We start from the raw sequence: 15,864 nt of genomic DNA, 5'->3' as shown, positions 1-15,864 counted from the left end.
ATAGTTATAAGTGTTCAATTGTATTTGCCATGGTAGTGGAACATTCTTGTCAAAGTTTGTGGATTGTAAAATCTTAGTAATCTCAATTGCTCAGGATCATACTACCACACTTTTTTTTTTTTTTTTTTAAATTTTATTTATTTATTTTTTATTTTTTTTCCATTTATTTTTATTAGTTGGAGGCTAATTACTTTACAACATTGCAGTGGTTTTTGTCATACATTGAAATGAATTAGCCATGGATTTACATGTATATACTACCACACTTTGACCTTTATAGCAGTGGCATGAGACCTATCTTTAAAATAGAACTGGCAGGAAATTATTCTAAATAAATTATTTATTCACCAGTTTTTGATACTTTATTTTACTTGTCAAAACCAAACTAAGCCATGACTCTCTCGTCCAAACATCTTTGGCTGGGAATAAGTGCTTATAAATTATTTATATATGTGTGTGTGTGTATATATGTGTGTGTGTGTATGTGTTTACATATACATTTTTCATTAGAGCTTAGGTCATTGTATATTAAATCTCATACAAAGCCTTAGTGATTGATAATTGAAACGCCTGTTTGAAAGCTCAAACTGTAAGCAAAATAGATCAACCATAGTCATATTACGTAGCTTACTGAATTAAAGAAGAATTGCTTGAGTACATTGCCAAAAGTCATGCTATCGGTGTGGTGATTGGAGGGTTTGAAACAGGTGGTAGACAGATCACCAAGTGTTACAATAAATAGCACAGTCTAATTCCAGTAAGATGAAACTCCTGGAGGATCAGATAGTGACTCAAAAAAGCAAAGTGCAAGAAATGACTCAAGCCCAGAGACACTTTCAGAATTCCTTTACTAAGACTTCTAACAAATGGAGGGGTCACTTCTTGTACCAAGTCATTAGAAGTTATTTGCTGCAAGTTGTTGAATGTAAACCTTTCATTCGTAAGAAGAAATGTTTATTAAACTTTTATATTGTGATGTTTTAGAAGGCCAAAGATAGATGAAAGTCATAGTAACCCAAGATAGAGATATAGGAGTAAAATAAAAATAAGGATACATTTCCTTTTCAAAAAATATGTATTTATTTTATTTGAAGGATGATTGCTTTACAGTTTTGTGCTGGTATCTACCAGACATCAATATGAATCAGCCATAGATTTACCCATGTCCCCTCCCTCTTGAACATCCCTCCCACCCATCTAGGTTGTTAGTGAGGTCTGGTTTGAGGTCCCTGAATCATACAGCACATTCCAGTTAGCTGTCTATTTTACATATGGTAATATAGGAGCATTTCCTTTTAGATATCTAGTGGAATGAGTTAGCTGCAATAATAGAAAACACTTGTTTTAAGACTACTGACTATGTGAAAAGGAGGGAAAGTACTGCTTTTGAGAGAGGGAGTGGAGGAGAGTGGAAAGAAAATAGCACCTGAATGCTTCGCTTAATGCCTTGTATAATCTTAAACCTCTTTATAAATAAGAGTCGTTGCCTGAGCTTACAGATATGGAATGTGAGAGGTTTGGTGGCTCATTCGAGGTCACATCCTTAGCGCCAGTATGAAACCTTATTAGGATTCAAACCCAGAATTGTAATAATTCTACCTCTAAATGTTGGAGAAGGAAATGGCAACCCACTCCAGTATTCTTGCCTGGGAAATCTCATGAACAGGGAGCCTGATGGGCTGCAGTCCATGGGGTCACAAAGAGTCAGATGCGACTTAGCGACTAACACACCTCTAAATGAGTCCTAATGAAAGACAGAGGATGATCACAAAAGGGAATTTCTAATGTGTTAATGTGTATCTGTCAGACACAAGGTCTATTAAGTTGGTTGGGTAGGAAGGAAGTTCTGTGGATACAGAAGAATTTGTAATTTTTAGAAGATATGCATGAAAAATTACTCAGACTTGATTGAGTTACAGTGCTTTAAACTGGTGCTTCTCAAATGTGCGTATAAAACACCTTGGAGTCAAATGCAGATTCTGATTCATTAGGTTGGGACAGGGCTGGGATTCTGTATTTTTAGCAAACTCCCAGGCCATGCCAATGAAGACCACACTCTGAGTAACAAGGATTTATGCAATCAATGATAGTAATAGCATATTGGAGTGAGGGTTTAATAAAGATAGCAGGGGAGATATAAGACTTGAGTGTGGATCTGGAAGATAAGAGAGGTGGGAGAAGGCTGCAGGAAGGTTTGTTAATCCAAAGGCAGAGAGGAGTTCTAACCTGTTATTTCAGAGAGCCTTCTAGATGCAAAGGAATGAGTCAAGTCAAGTAAGACCTCCATTCTTGAGGCCTATACTTATTTGGGGGGAGAGGTTGGGGGTGTGAGGCATGAATTTCTAGTCTAGGTTGGCTGATTGGAGGCAGGATGACAGGTTGGTTGGGACTAGCTTGAGTTGGACTTCAAGTATTGTGGCTGGGAAAGTTTGAACTGTCTCTTAGTGGGATTATTAACAAAAGCTTGGTGCAGAAGGTTACGATGTCAGGAGAGACTTATTTATTTAATTAAAAAAATTGGGGCATGCCACTTGATATGTGGGACCCTATTAATAGTTCCCCAGTTAAGGAGTGAACCCACGCCCCCCTCTGTTGGAATCATGGAGTCTTAACCACTGGACCACCAGGGAAGTCCCAGAAGCAGAGATTTATCCATGGCTAATTCATTTCAATGTATGACAAAAACCACTGCAATGTTGTAAAGTAATTAGCCTCCAACTAAAAAAAAAAAAAAAAAAGATGAAAAAAAATAAATAAACTTCATGTAATAAAAAAAAAAATAGAAAGATGGAGTAATGAAGTCTATGTAAAGTGGATTGACTGTGAACAGATTAGCATGGAGGCTGGGGGAGATGTCAGGACATTGTTGCAAAACACCCAGGAACTGCAACAGTTTCCTGAGGTATCTTCTAGCCTCCAAGCTCCTCAGTTCTGTCAGTCCATTTTATATGCTACACCATTACCCCATCTTTCTGAATCTCTGCTTCTGAGACTTCCCTGGTAGTTCAGTGGTTATGGGTGTGTGGGGGCTTCCCGGGTGGCGCTAGTGGTAAAGAACCTGCCTGCCAATGCAGGAGATGTAGGAGACATGGGTTCTATCCCTGGGTCAGGAAGGTCCGGTGGAGAAGGGCCTGGCAACCCTTTCCAGTATTCTTGCCTGGAGAATCCCATGGACAACGGAGCCTGGTGGGCTGCAGTCCATAGCGTGGCAGAGAGGCAGACATGACTGAAGTGACTTAGCACACATGGCTGTTTGATAAGGATGCCAACAGCTGAAAATAGTGAAAATGTAAATGAGGAGTAGATATTTGAAGTAGGCATGATGGGGGTTGATTAGAGTGAAAGAAAAAGAAGGATCAGTTTTTGAGCTTGTGTAGCTATTAGCAGAAAGGCAGTTTGGAGACAAGATGAAAATGAAGTTTTAACACATTGCATTGGACGTGATAGTGAAGCATCCAAATGGAAATGTAGGAGTTGTTAATACATTTAATCAGAAATTATGGTCTTTTTTCCTTATTTTAAACTCCAATGAGAAGAGGGAATTTTGTTTGAATTCCAAAATCTCTTTTCTGTAGGACCTTCTGAAAATGTTAGGCGATTTTTTTGCCTTAGGAACTACTTTGGAGTAAGGGCAGTGGGAATGTGATGCCCGCAAGGTAAACATCATGGGCTTGGCCTCTGGACCCAGTTGCATATTCAAATCAGTTTAGACAGTTGAGCATCACTGCGTGTCCTGGGCTTGGGATAAATCGTAAATAACCCTGTTTGTGTGGTAGTCACAGTCTGGGCCAGTGTTGGCCACAGCTAACCCCACTCACTTGTTCTGTACATTCTCCTACAACATGAGCAAAAGTTGTCCCTTTTCTATCCGTTCAATATCTTTTAAATCTAAGCTCTGCATTTCTTGTAAGCAGCTCTTCCAGACAAAAATATCTGCAACCCCCTTAGAATAGATTGTTTCAGGCACACCGCATGCAAATTCACATAACAAAATGTACTTCTCTCCCTGTTTTATCCCCCACCAATGCAAACGCTATTCCCAAACAACAGCATTGGAAAACAAACCCACAGAGTCTGCAAAACATCTGATTCAACTTGACAAGATTTTATAACCAAACTGCTTCCACTTCTCTTCATCAAGACTGGAAAATTATCAGTATTTTAGGACAGGTTCAACACCAGGGAATTTGATTCAATAAATGGATGGATAAATGAATGAGTTTAACAAGTATTTATTGAGTTCTTACTATGGGCATGGCACTGTTCTAGGGATTCAGGATCTAGTTTTGTGGTTAAAAGGACAAAGTCTTGCCCACCTTAGGCATAAATTCTAATAGAGAGGACAGTAATGAATAGAAATATAAGGTAATGGGAGCTGTGATAGGATTATCAGACAAAATAAGTCAGGGTGTAGAGATCATGTTTGGAAGGTTCTCTTTGATATGATATTTTAAGCATATTTTAAGATAAAGTTCTACGTTTGGTAGAGTTTAAATCTACTAATAAAACTAGCTGTTGGGATTAATGTTACATTCTGTTAGACTCATAAACCGTTTTGGTAAGCTTATCTCCTGAAACAGGTCCAGTGATTTGAAGCTTTAGTGTATTTCACAGTAAGGCATCAGAAGGGAGGTGTATTGACCTCTGAAGGTTGGGGTGCTTCTGTGTTTGTGCACATGAGGCCTCTTTTCCTCTGCATCTGTCCCCCCATCTGACAGGCTGCTGGCTGGCACAGCTAGTGGTCTTTGCATTTAGATTTCACCCTCACAAATGAATTGATGGTTTAGTTTTTGTTCTTAAGGTTTTATATGGTTTTGAATTCAAAGTAGCTTGCTTTGATCAGATGATTAAATGCTTCCGTGCATGCATGTGCGTTCAGTTGCTCAGTCATGTCCAACCCTTTGGGAACATATGGACTGTCGCCCACCAGGCTCCCCTGTCCATGGGATTTCCCAGGCAAGAATACTGGAATGGGTTGCCATGACGCCTCCAGGGGATCTTCTCAACCCAGGGATTGAACCTGCGCCTTGTGCATTGACAGAAGGATTCTTTACCACTGAGCCACCAAGGAAGCCCCATGATAGTGTTAACTATAGGTGTGGACAGAGCAATCTGGCAGGCTACAGTTCATGGGGTCGCAAAGAGTTGGACACTACTGAGTGACTCAATCATCACCATAGGCATAATGTGCCAGCAGATCTCTAGACTTACTCATTTTTTATAACTGAGCTATCCTACTCCAGTATAAAATAAAAAGTAAAAAAAATAGCATTTAATTTCACCTAGCTTTAACTTTTTCTTATTTCAGTGAATTATTTTCTCTATTACATTGATACTTTATCTACATTTTAGTTTATTATTCTACTTCAGAATTAGTAACTTGGATAAAATAAGAGGTATACTTAAAATTTTAAAGACAGCTACCTTATTTAATTAGCAGACCCAATATGTTCACATTATTTCACGTTTAGAATAGAATTCACATTTAGAATTAGAATTTCACATTTGGAAATAAAGAAGGAAATTTGCCAATGGCAATTTGTCTGTGTGCCACTTTCCACATTTTTTAATCCATATTTTGTGCCTGTTTTCAACAAATTGGTCTGTGTCGATGTTTGCTAGCGGTGCGTTACAACTCTAATATACATAGCTATTTTTGTGGAAGCTATTTTGGTATTATAATTTTGTGTGTAGGATTTTCTAATAAGGTGGTTTTAGATTCATGCTCGCTTAATCTTTCACCAGATGAATTATTCCAATGTTACTTAATCCAGACCTCCTTGTTAACTGGGGAAAACAAATGAGCAATTAAGTGACTTAAATAACATTTAGACTAGTTTCTCATCAATTACCCTTCCTCAGAGACATACAACAGAAATGCATGAAACTATGAGGAAATTATAAGATGACTGGAACAAAGTTAACTTATTTTAACTTTCTGAATAGCATTCATTCCTTTAAAGTGGCAGTGGCTGACTCTTCAGAAAATTTACAGAAGAAATCACTTCTGTGCTTCTTGAAACATTCTGTTCTGTGGACTTGATGTGTTTTTATGTTTGGGTGTTCTCTTCTGGATCCCATGGAATGTTTGTGCTTATGAAGTGTTAAGTAGTGAACTCAGGGATCTTGCCTGTTCTTTAGATCCCTGGACCAAGACATCCTGAGAGCTAAACTTAGTGAGGAGTGACAGCAGGAAATCGAGTGCCTTTTCATGGTGCTCTCTTAAGCCCACCCAAGCCCACTCGAGCCCAAGTGTGCTCAGAAGCACACTGAGGTTTTTCAGGCAGCACTTGAAAATCATTGGCAGTAGTTTCAGGCTTTTCACTTGACTCTGAGTTTCTTTGTGCTATTGTTGTTTTTAATTCTAGTTGGGTGAGGCTAGAGGAATTATGTTTCCATTGAACTTCCTTTTTCAGAGAAGCGGCTAAACTAGTTGAAGCTATAGTTTCAGTTAAGCTGTAGTTTTAACTTTGGTATGTTTCTAGGGCAGTGATTCTCAGTCACTCGCATGCTTCAGAATCACCTGGAGAGCCCAGATTCTTGGACTCCTAACCCCAGAGTTGCGGATTCATTAGGTATGGAGTAGGGTTTGAGGACTTTTATTTCTAACAAGTTCTGTGGTAATGTACATACTGATGGTGTGGAGACTTTGGTTTGAGAATTTCTATCCTAGGGGATAAATCAATAGGAACCATTCAAAGAGAAGGTATTATTATTATCATTATTATCCTAAGAATATAGGATATTTTTACTTCATCTTATATAGATGCTCAGCAAAATCTCCAGTATAGTTGACCTTTGAGCAGCATAAATTCAAACTATGAGGGTCCATTTACATGTGGAGTTTTTTCACTAAATGCATATTGCTACAGTACAGGATGCAGTCGTATTTGTAAAACGGTTATTATTCTCTGACTTACATAATCTTAGGTATAAACCCAAGTCTTCCTCATGAAATTCTACTATATTATTATATTATTCACTCCATCTAAATTAATAGCAATAGAATAAATTTACCATGAAACAAAAAGAATCTTTTAGCATACAATCAACAAATTTTCCAAAATGTAGATAATACAGATGAGCATGTGGAAAATATAAAATGTGATACCGGCCCTGGACAAAAAACATGTTTTCTTCAACCCACTCCTACTGATTGCCACAACTACCTGTGGCTATATACCTATTGTCTTAGAAACCCTCCGGGTCCATCAGAGAACTAGACACCATCAACTTTATTCTAAATCAGCTATCAGGCTCTTTACCAAATTAGTAAATAGGCATCTCGAATTATTATTCCTTCTGGAGTACTTACATTTTAAGAGACTTTGCTTGTTAACCTAAAAAAAAATGTATCATAAAGGGGAGACAGGGAATGTCCTAGAAAATTATCAATTTTTGGAGCAACTTTTCCCATGCATCAAAAACAAAATGACAAAAACAAAATGGCATAAATATACCTCAGAATGCAACTTCCGTGCCATCAAAGTATTTTACATACTAAAGGCAAGTAATTTATAGTTATTGTGTTTTAATATTGTCTGCCAGGTTCATTTTGACACTTAGATTATAAAAAAGAGAGGTAGATAATGATTATAATGCAAAGGAAAAGTAATCAAAATTATAAAATATAAGAAATAAATTATGAGTGATTAAAAAAATAAAATTAAATGGGGTTTGAAACATCTAATCCAATTCTGAGAATATAAAGAAATTTTGTGTTGTAAAAAACAAACAAACAGGAAATTAACATGTGATACTTTGGCCACCTGATGCGAATAGCTGACTCATTTGAAAAGACCCTGATGCTGGGAAAGATTGAAGGCAGGAGAAGGGGATGACAGGATGAGATGGTTGGTTGGCATCACTGACTCAATAGACATGAGTTTGGGTAAACTCTGGAAGTTGGTGATGGACAGGGAGGCCTGGCGTGCTCTGGTCCATGGGATCACAAAGAGTCAGACACGACTGAGCGACTGAACTGAACAGAACAGTACTACATGTTCAGTGTTGTTCAAGGGTCAGCTGTACATGAATAATGTTTATGAAGGGAAAATAGTCCTCAAGTGTAACTTTGAAGGCAGTGAGACAAATACATGAAGTATATTAATGTCAGTAATGGATATAAGTGGATGAATAATGGTATGGCTCTATATTTATAGGAGCTATTGGATCTCTAAAGTGTTTCAGGGACATGGCATTGTCCTATGGGAGTTTCCTGGAATTTGACATTTAAGAGTTAAATATGTGACAATTTCTGGGCATTTGAGGCTGAAGGAATAGAATATATTTAGCTCTGGAGTGAGGGTAAACTGGTCCAATTGGGTTAGACTTGTTTGACTGAAGTCAGAACAGGATGCAATAGGAAATGACTGAAAGATGGAAATGGAGATGTAACTAAAATTAATTCAAGATAAAGCCTGGAGAGCCCTATGATTTAGTGAGAATGAGAGGGAGTAAATGTTGTGAATTCTATGTGATGGTAGGGCAGATTTTTAGAAGAGGCTGAAGATTAGTCTTTTCTTCCTAATGGTATTTTAGTGCCTGTATTTTAAGTACTTAGCCAGAGATGAACAGAATTCTGTCTCTGATTTCATGGAGTTCACAATCCATGAAGTTCACGTCTCGTGGGAGAGGCTGGGAAGAGAATTTAATGGAGTGCTTTAAGAGCTTCCCTGGTGGTTCAGATGGTAAAGTATCTGCCTTCAATGCAGGAGGCCTGGTTCGATCCCTTGGTCGGGAAGATCCCCTGGAAAAGGGACTGGCTACCCACTCCAGTATTCTTGACTGGAGAGTTCCCTGGACAGAGGAGCCCGGTGGGCTACAGTCCATGGGGCCGTGTAGAATCAACCTTGACTGACGAAATAGCACTTTAACTTTGGGCTTCCCTGGTGGCTTAGATGGTAAAGAATCCACTTGCATTCTTGGATACAGAACGCTGGGTTTGATCCCTGGGTCAGGAAGATCTCCTGGAGAAGGAAATGGCAACCTCCATCCCTGCCTCCCGCCACCCCCACCTCCCCCCAGTATTCTTGCCTGGAAAATTCCATGGACAGAGGAGCCTAGCAGGCTCCTCTGTCCATGGGGTCGCAAAGAGTTGGACCTGACTGAGCGGCTGACACTTTAAAGAGCCATGGGAGTATCCACAGGTTAACATTCGAGAAGCCTCTAGAAGATAGGAAAACTTCGGAGGCTGGTGACATTTGAGTTTAATCTGAAAGAGCAAATAGTTCAAAAATGGAGAGCAGTCAAGGCTACCTGGAGAGCCTTCCAGGTAGTGAAAACCTCCTACGATCTCTTACGTGGAGGTGGGAGAGTTCACGACTATTGAGAGAGTGCTAGGGTCGTTTTATAAAGAGTGTTGGACTTATGCCGGGCAGGCCAATAAATGTGGTGGCTGAGAGAAGGCAGACGATGAATGTGAATGCCATATTTTGAACTTAACTTGAGGAAATAAACCATAAGAAAAAAGAATTTCAAGATAGGAGACAGAGAGAGGATTTTATTTTAAGAAGGCTTTTTGGGAATCTCTGGGGAGGAGGAGGAGCGGTGGGTGAAGACCAAAGAGAAATACACCTGAGTAAGAAAAGATGAATTCCAGAGGGGTTCCCTCCTAGCTGAGTGGGTAAAGAATCTGCCTGAAATGCAGGAGACCTGGGTCCGATCCCTGGGTTGGGAAGATTTCCTACAGAAGGAAATGGCAACCGACTCCAGTAATCTTGCCTGGAGAATCCCATGGATAGAGGAGCTTGGCAGGCTACAGTCCATGGGGTTGCAAGAGTCAGACATGACTTAGCGACTCAACCACCACAGAGACGTTTAGGAGCTAGAACTGATAGGATTTGGTTGGTGGGGAAGTGAGAGTTTGAGGGAGATGTTGTTTGCTTAGGTCTTAGATTTCTGGCTCTGAAATTTGGTGCCCTTCATCAGTGCAGAGCATGTGAAAGGATGAATAGGCTTGGGGATTAGATGATGCGTGCACTCAAAAAGATATTAAATTTAAATTCTGGGCTGAGATAATGCCAGTGAGAATATAAAAAGCATATCTGAGAAAAGTTGCCTGGTAAGTATTATTTGAATTCAGTTCAGACTGAATGTAGTGGAAGGCAGAGAGAAGAAGGAAAAACTCACTAGATTCATTAGTCTTGGAAGTTTCAAAAGGTTCACAAATAAAGTGGGAAAATTGAAACTGTAAGAAATGTAAACTCCTCTGAGGGACATCGGGATTGAATGTGTATTGAACTTGAAAGTTAATTGAAGAAGGCAGGGTTATATTAATCTGAATTTGGAAGTAATTATAGTATTCCTTTGAAGCATGTCCATTCTTTTTCGGTGACTCATATAAAGTGAATGGTGATATTTTGATAATCTGAAATTTGAAGTGTTATATGCAAGACTAAGAAAGAAATGGCATATCAATGGAAGGTGTAAATGGAAAATTTAAAATAATGCATGGTATTAATTCTCTAATGAAAGGCAGCTTTATACAAATTGCAAGGAAGATAAATCATAATATGTTTTCAATTTAATATTTTATCTTTCTTGGACAATTAGTCCATTCCTCATACTTCATTTACATCTACCAGTGAGAGAGATTGGTTTTGGTTTCAGCTAATTTAAGGCCCATGGAACCTTAAGTGTACTTTATGAAGAGGAATTCATTAAGTTCTTAGATCCTCTGAAACTGTGAATCTGTGGAACTGTGGTTCTCAACTGTGGGCAGTTTTGCTCCCTCCCTTCCCCCGGGGGGATATTTGGTAACATCTTAGACATTTCCGATTGTACTGACTAGGGTGAGGGGAGGTATCTAGTGAATAATGCCAAGAATGCTGTTTAACATCCTACAATGCCCAGGATAATCCCCCACAAAGAAGAACTGTAAGGTTCAAAAGGGTAACTGTCAAGAAACTCAGTTTTAAATTTGTGTTGCCCCCATGAACCTTTGGGTTAGATAAAATTGTGAGAAAATTAGTGATTTTTTTTTTTTTAAACACTAAGATAAAAGAGGCTTATCTAGGACAGGCAAAATTTAGTTCAAAAGTGATTTATGATGAATTTGGGCTAGAGATTTTTTTGAGGGGGGCGTGGTACTGATTTTTCCCATAGTGGAAATTAAAATTTTGAAACAAGTCTCACCTATAGGCAAGGGAGAATAATGTACATATAAGCAACATGAAGACTTTTTGAATGTGTAGTTGAATCAATAGTTTGGAATATACTTCCTTGACAGTGTGGGTTTGTATTATATACATATAGCATGTTTAATATAAACTACAGCTAAGGAATTGGTGTAATGATGTAATAACTAACTAATAAGAATTTATACCTTATGCTTTCATGTTCATCAGAAAGAAAATAAGTATGTGTTAAGCACTTTAAATATATTTTGTTTAATTTTCACAAATTTGAAGATAGATATAGTTCTCATTTTTGCTTTTTTTTTTAGCTCAGAAAATATACCTCAGGAAATTAACCAAAATGTTTTCCCATTTAATCTTGTTTATGCTTAATTTATAACCTTTTTATTTATATTTGATGGATACTTGTCTTATAGAAACCATACTCATAAAGGTTTAGCTGTGGTAAGAATAGGTAATCTCTGCCTTGCATTTCTCTGAGAATTATTGTGGTATATTTCATTTACTTAGAAGAATTTCAGAAAATGCTTTGGCAGTTTTCTATCTGCAGAATCCCATAGTGGGTTGTATGTTCAAGACAGTACAATACCTATCTAAATTTTGCCAGAAAAAGTGGTAATGGGGAGCTTTTGCCATTCATGAGGGACAGATTTAGGTAAGAAAGTGTTACTGCAATAGATAGATTTTGAGCCAACACTTGGAGAGAATATTGAGAGACATTTATATTTCAGGGTATTACAGAGAGACTTATTTTTTAGGATTAAGAAAGAAGCAAGCTATTAAGACTATATTAAGATAGAAAGGGTGACTATATTAATGCTAAGTCAGGGATCTTAATTCATGGCTCTCAGTCTATGAAAACTATGGATCACATCAAGTCTTAAATAGCTTTGTGACTTTAGGAAAGGCTTTAAGCCTTTGGAGTCCCAGTTTTCTACTCTGTAAATCATCAGAGTATTGTGTGGTTTAAAGGAGATAATGCAGTATGGTCAACATAATGATTAATATAAAGTGCTTAATAAGGCAATTATTATTAATATACATGATATAATTAAGCATGAAGTGGAGCTAAACAGAACACAATTGGGAAATACTTCATTAATATCAGAGTCCCTTAAGATTTGTGCCAAAAAATGTGACAAAATAAATTTTTCTTAGTGTAAGTAAAATGGATCTCTTGTTATAGGACTTACCAGAACTTCAATTTTCTATTATGTGTATTTAAGAAGAAAATATGCAACACTTGGCAAAAAGTTTTGACCTTATGCTCCATTCATTCTGCTGGTTTCTAGTGCTTCATGGTACACAGTTTGAGAAATACTGACTTGAGAAGTTCTTCACTTGGCACATTATTGTTCCAGTATAGAAGATTTATAACAATAGTGAAATTTTCTTATTGGCTCTGCTGAGCATGAACTTAAAAGTCTGCAAGGACACCTGAGCCATGTAGCTCAGTATTCTCTTAAATTGTCTCATTAGAAACATTAGTGGTTTTGATGAGATTTTTGTTGATGTTAGTACTTCATTCTTTCCCTTCCTTTGGAAAGAAATAATTAGTAATTTAGTAATTGTGTCTATGTGTGTAAGATATTATAAGGGTTAAGAAAGTAATATAGCAGTAATTCCCTAGCACTCATCCTCATTTGCCTCTCTGTAGCATTTTGGACTATTGCCTCCGTCTGTCGCTCCTTCCCTCTGGCGTTCACTCCCATCACATCGGCTAGTCCTTCTCTCTGCTTTCCTGCCTTCGCCTCTACTTCTAGCCCTTACGCGTTGGGTTTCCCAGACCTCAGTCAATCCTACTCTTGTCTAGCTATACTTGTCTCATTGTAGCTTTATGACTTTACACTTTATACTGACAACTCCCCAGATTATATTAATATCACCAACTTAGATTTCTAGCTTGAACATCCTCCTGGTATGTCTAATTACCAGTTGCTTCACATTTCTGTTTTGTCTGTAATGTGTCTCAGCCCTCCCATGTCTAAAAACCAAACCCATTGTTGCCATTACTGCTGCTACAAGAGTAAAATGATGGGTAGGTCTGTAAGTGACACCCAGCTCTAGCCTCTGCTATAATTGATAAGTATCAGTATTGATATATATTTGGTATAATTGAATGCATTTGATATAATTCTTTGATACAATTGAAGGACGTAATTCCATTTGGTGCAAAGAGCGTGCATCATGGACACTGAATTCTGTATTCAGGAATTGTCTGTTTCTGGGTTACCATCTAACTGGAGGTATGCATGTGTGAGTCTCAATTGTGAAATCAGTTTTAAATAATAGCAAACATATTCCAAAAAAGTAGAAGAGAAGATTTGCAAACAGTCTGTGGTTGAGAGAGAAACGAAACCCCCCTTTCAGCTCCCGAAGCAGCACTGTTCAGTCTCATTTTTGAAGGGGGAATGTGTGCCAGTGTCTTCGAATGCATGTTTTTTTCTTTTTCCCCCTTTCTCTTTAAGTGAAACTTGGTTATTCTTAGTAGCGTGTGGGAGGGGTATGAAATTTAATAGCAAATTATTTTTAACGAGCGGGTACTTACTCATTTGTCATGTTTGGAATAAGTGTTACAGTTGCTAGGGTGAAAACTGTTGAATTTCCAAGAGTTTTTTCTCACGTAGGTAAGTACAGAAGTCATCAAGTTTATCTATTTGTGCTCGCTAATTATCTCCAGATGTGGTGTTATTTTCTCAAGTGCCATTTTACAGTTGCCACAGTCAGGTAGAGCTCATTCTGTAACCATGGCAGATTAAAAGCTATGAGTCACTTTTGTGTCACATCACTGGCAGATTGTCAGATGGAATACAGTTTCAGTTTTAGGGATGAAGGTGGGAGGAAAGGAAGAATTTCAACTTCACTTTTAAAAATGCAGCTTACTTTCTGAGAGAAGGAAAGAATACAGTATGCTAAGAATTCATCTTTAACTTTTGTCCACACATCTCTTCCTCCTTGTATTTGCCAGTCACTAGAGAAAAATTTTATGAGATGCACTGGATGAGCTCTCATGAATAAAAATGTCTGTTAATAGAAAAAGGAGCCATTACCGGGTACATTCCTAAAAGCCTTCATTTGGAATAAAAACAGGCTCTTCCCTCAGATACAGCTGTGTTAGAAATTATTCTTTGCAATCCCATGGACTGTAGCCCACCAGGCTTCTCTGTCCATGGAATTCTCCAGGTAAGAATACTGGAGTGGGTTGCTATTTCCTTCTCCAGGGGATCTTCCATCTTCCCGACCCAGGGATCGAACCCAGGTCTCCATGATTGCAGGCAGATTCTTTACTATCTAAGCCACCCGGGAAGCCCATTTTCTCACTGTGCTTCTTCAGATTTCAGTCAATATCCTGAACAACCCGAAGATTTCCTCCTCCCCACCCCCCCACCCCCATTTGGAGGCAGCCTGTCTTATAGAAAACGATGCCACCACGATTATGAGAAGAGCATCTGCCTGAATGGTCTCAGCCATCTCCCCCCGCCACACACATGCCTCCTCCCTCACTGCACACATATCTGACAGATTGAAAGCAGATACAGCCCACGCACTTTTTCTGCTGGTGACCACTTAGGAAATCATGATTCAGGGCCTCATTTCTTGCCATTTTTAAAAAAGTTGTGAACAGGTGGCCAGACTTCATAAGCAACAACTGGAGGGCACGGATAACTTGGTGACTTGGAGGAAGACCAAGTATCGTGTGAGCCCAGCTTCTCTCATGTCAACCCTGTTTCCCCAGCGGCATACCGGGTCAGCTGGTGCCGCCCAGGGCAGGGCAGGACTAGCCTGACTCCAAGGGTTGGGTCCACGCCCTACTCTGGGAAGTGGCCTCAGGAAGTGGATGCCTGGGGGCATAATCACCCCAGTGAGTTGCAGTTGTTCTGAGGAACAAAGGTAGAGGCTTATCTGAGGCCTCGAAAAGGGGATCATCAGGACTGTAGGATTAGGGAGAGGAGACGGGGTGGGGTAGGACATTATACATGTGTCTCCTGGTGCATTCCTTGTAGTCAGAGAATCTGGAGGTCGTCCAGGTGGTCCCACACTGCTCATCTCTCCTGTCAGGAGGTAGGGAAGTCCTTTCCCATCGTACCAGAAGCAAAGATTTTCTATCAGAAATTCCAGCACAAGGTTTCAGTCACATGCTTCCGTGTGTGATGCTTCAGTAAGACAGCCGTGTTTGAGGTTGAGGTGGGCAGGGAGGGGGCTGGGATTTGAGAGGAGGGATGGTTTTGGGGCACAGAGAATTCAGTGCTTAGGGGGTTTTGAGATTGGGGCAGAACATGAGAAGAGTGAGCCTTGCAGTGCTACCAGTGAGAAGTTAGTACCTTGAAGAAAAGCTGTGTCAAAATATGGAGGATGAACATAAAAAGAGAAGTGGGATTTGGTTGTAAGCTCTGTGAAGCTTTATCTCATTGGGGGTGACGGTTTCTTCCACCTCTTTGTCCTTGATCTGCTGGACTGGCTCTGTGAATGGCTTTAGGTGACTTTTTGTTGTTTAATTGCCCAGTTGTGTCTGACTCTTTGCGACCCCATGGACTGTAGCCCACCAGACTCCTCTGTCCATGGGATTTCCCAGGCCAGAATACTGGAGCGGGTTGCCATTTCCTTCTCCAGGGGATCTTCCTGATCCAGGGGTTGAACCAGTGCCTCCTGTATTGCAGGCAAATTCTTTACCACTGAGTCACCAGGGAAGCTTAGATGACATATGTGAACATTTGAATGCTGGGTG

At 39.3% G+C, this 15,864-nt stretch overlaps 1 protein-coding gene across 6 annotated transcripts in view; it reads left to right on the top strand.

The window, feature by feature from the left end:
- LMO7 (LIM domain 7) overlaps nucleotides 1-15,864 on the top strand; it is a 211,163-nt gene that overhangs the window by 124,155 nt on the left and 71,144 nt on the right. The window lies entirely within an intron of this gene.

Source organism: Odocoileus virginianus, chromosome 8, assembly GCF_023699985.2.
Source record: "Odocoileus virginianus isolate 20LAN1187 ecotype Illinois chromosome 8, Ovbor_1.2, whole genome shotgun sequence".
NCBI classification, from domain to species: domain Eukaryota; kingdom Metazoa; phylum Chordata; class Mammalia; order Artiodactyla; family Cervidae; genus Odocoileus; species Odocoileus virginianus.
The sequence above is the reverse complement of the archived record's forward strand: the minus strand, read 5'-3'. Positions and strand labels throughout refer to the sequence as shown.